The 3104-nt window shown below is 44.7% G+C and overlaps 1 non-coding gene across 1 annotated transcript; it reads left to right on the top strand.

The window, feature by feature from the left end:
• The first annotated feature begins 499 nt into the window (after positions 1 to 499).
• TRNAE-UUC (transfer RNA glutamic acid (anticodon UUC)) lies at positions 500 to 571 on the top strand. The gene has a single exon. It is a non-coding gene; the product is annotated as a tRNA-Glu (tRNA).
• Positions 572 to 3104: the final 2533 nt, after the last annotated feature.

The raw sequence follows: 3104 nt of genomic DNA, 5'->3' as shown, positions 1-3104 counted from the left end.
ACAATGTTCTCTCTATATTGGGGTGCAACCCCTCCCCCATCATATCTGTATATACAATGTTCTCTCTATATTGGGGTGTCACCCCTCCCCCATCATATCTGTATATACAATGTTCTCTCTATATTGGGGTGTCACCCCTCCCCCATCATATCTGTATATACAATTTTCTCTCTATATTGGGGTGTCAAACCCCCCCATCATATCTTTATATACAATGTTCTCTCTATATTGGGTTGTCACCCCTCCCCCATCATATCTGTATATACAATGTTCTCTCTATATTGGGGTGTCACCCCTCCCCCATCATATCTGTATATACAATGTTCTCTCTATATTGGGGTGTCCCCCCTCCCCCATCATATCTGTATATACAATGTTCTCTCTATATTGGGGTGTCACCCCTCCCCCATCATATCTGTATATACCATGGAGAGAAGGGTTGGGATTGGTGGGTCGGAGGCACGGAGGAGACCTTCGCCATCAGAAGACATGGAACCTCGCGTTGGTGGTGTAGTGGTTAGCATGGCTGCTTTTCCAGCAGCTGACCCGGGTTCAATTCCCGGCCAACGCAATCTCCAACATGGCTGCCTCCCCTCCTAGATGATCGGAGTCCCGCGGGGGAAAAGGCCGATACAAATCCAATGTGGAGGATATATTACTGGTGGGATCAAAAACAAACCAAAACCAATGAAGGGAATGTGTCGTGTGATTGGACAGATTTCATTACACACGCTCCAATAGCAGACTTCCTGCAGATGGATCGCATTGTTCTGTGTTCTCCATTCCAGCCAGTAGGTGGAGAACTCCGCCCCTTCTCTGGTATGTTCTAGGCCAGGGGGGCCAAACTTTCCAGTACGGGGGCCGAAAGTCCCATATTTATACATGCATAAAATCAGAGTCCCCAATATAGTCACCATTTACCTCCCCAGGACCCCCCTTTATATCTAGGTCCCAATCAAAGTCCCCTCATATTTGTGTCCCCATCAGAGTCAATTGTTGGCCCTAAATACAAATACCGGAAAAAAGAATAATCCATCAACTCTGAGGAACGGGTGCTGCCCACTTACCTGCCATGTTGGTGGTGTGACAATGGCCCCCCCTTCACAACTATTGATAGTGGTTATAGGGGAGGGGTATAGCGGTGATGGGGGGAGGGGTCAGTAGTGCCCCCATCATTGGTGTCAGTGGGAGGAATAGTGCCCCCATCATTGGTATCTGTGGGAGGAATAGTGCCCCATCATTGGTGTCAGTGGGAGGAATAGTGCCCCGTCATTAATGTCACTGGGAGGAATAGTGCCCCGTCGTTGGTGTCAGTGGGAGGAATAATGCCCCATCATTAGTATCAGTGACACCAATGATGCGGCACTATTCCTCCCACTGACACCAATGACACTTGCTGACCCCTGTTGCAGTATGGTGCTGCTGCAGCCAGCATATGTGGTTGCAGCAGCACCTCTGCACTGCACACTTACCGGCTTTTCCCTCACTCGATTTTCGTGGCTCCGCCTCCTCGCCCGTGATTGGCCACCTGTGTACCTTTCCTGAGCTACAGTTCTGGCGGCCAATCACCGGTGAGGAGGCGGAGCCGAGCGGCAGGAGTGAGGGAGTGGCCGGAGTGCCGGAAGGAGCAGCGGTTCTTGGATGGATCATCGGGAGCCAGGTAAGAGACAGCAGCCCTCTGCCCACCCCTGTACGCACCCCCCTTGATGGGGGGCGCGCCCCACTATCTGCAGATGTTGACTCGAGTATAAGCCGAGGGGGCAGTGCAGAGGTGCTGCTGCAACCACAAAAAATGTGCTGAAAAACTCGGCTTATTCTCGAGTATATACGGTATATAAAAAAAAAAAGAAGAAGAAAGAAGAATATACAGTATGTGGTGGGATTGCCCTTATATATTAAGGTTTTGGCAAGGAATAATACAACAAATTCAGGTGATAACAGGAACAAGAATACCAAATAACCCTTGGGTTGCGTATATTTCACAAAGGAGACTTCACGGTGAAACAATATAAGAATACGTTAATATTTCACTTAATAAATGCAGCTAAAGGGTTGATTCCAAAATTTTAAGTAAGGAAGCTCCTAAATTTAATAGATTGGTTTAGCAGAGTGGAATATGTGTGTAGGATGGAGGAACTTTACCATATCGGAGAAGATAAAACCAAAAAATTTAGAAAAACATGGGAGGAGTGGACAATTTATAAAACAAAAAAGGCTGGCCATACACTATACAATTTTCTGTCCAATTTCCTTTAGATTTACCTTCAACCATCTAAATTTTCAGTCTTTAGTTTGTTTAGCAAGAAAATGTAAACTAAAAACCCAGTGGTGAAATACCGCCAAAGGAAAGCTCTGTATCAAAAAAATGATAAAAATTTCATTTGCAATGGTGTTGCATGACCGCACAATTGTCATTCAAAGTGCGACAGCGCTGAAAATTGGCCTGGGCAGGAAGGGGGTAAAAGTGCCCTGTAGGCAAGTGGTTAAACAAGCTGAAGTTAAAAGCTGATTGGCTACCGTGCACAGCTGCACCAGATTTTGCACTCTCCAGTGTTAGTAAATTAACCCCATAGAGTCCGCTGGTGTTCAACGGTGTCTTGGTACTGAGCTTCATGGTTGCAGACTACCTTAGTTACTTTTTACTCTCTTTCTTTTCTTACTCTTCCCGGATGTGCTGTTCTGTGTCCTCAGACTTGTGCAGTTGGCCATTGTCTGACGAGTTGGGGATTAAATCTATTTTGGGAATAAATCCTTTTTGTTTTAAATTGTTACCGTATGCTGGTCATTATCATTCATGGACTCTATACCAGTTTGTACTGGTTTTCTATATATACCTAAAATTTTGCCAATAAAATCACTGGGAACAAAAAAAAAAAAATTAGTGGTTAGTGTGACTTAATCATATTGTGAGGATTATTAAATCAAGTGATTAATATCAATACAGTGTCATGTCCAATTCAAATACGCCTTATTACATATGGATGCATTTGGTGCAGCAAAGTGTGAAAGATAAATGATTGATTTCAGTACCGTGGGGAAAATATGATTTGATCCCCTGCAAATATTTTTTAAGTGTGCCCACTTATAAAGAAATGAAGGGTCTA

This window comes from Staurois parvus, unplaced genomic scaffold (assembly GCF_062004578.1).
Source record: "Staurois parvus isolate SC_StPar_1 unplaced genomic scaffold, SC_StPar_1.0 ptg000697l, whole genome shotgun sequence".
NCBI classification, from domain to species: Eukaryota; Metazoa; Chordata; class Amphibia; order Anura; family Ranidae; genus Staurois; species Staurois parvus.
This window is presented reverse-complemented; position numbering and strand designations above follow the sequence as displayed.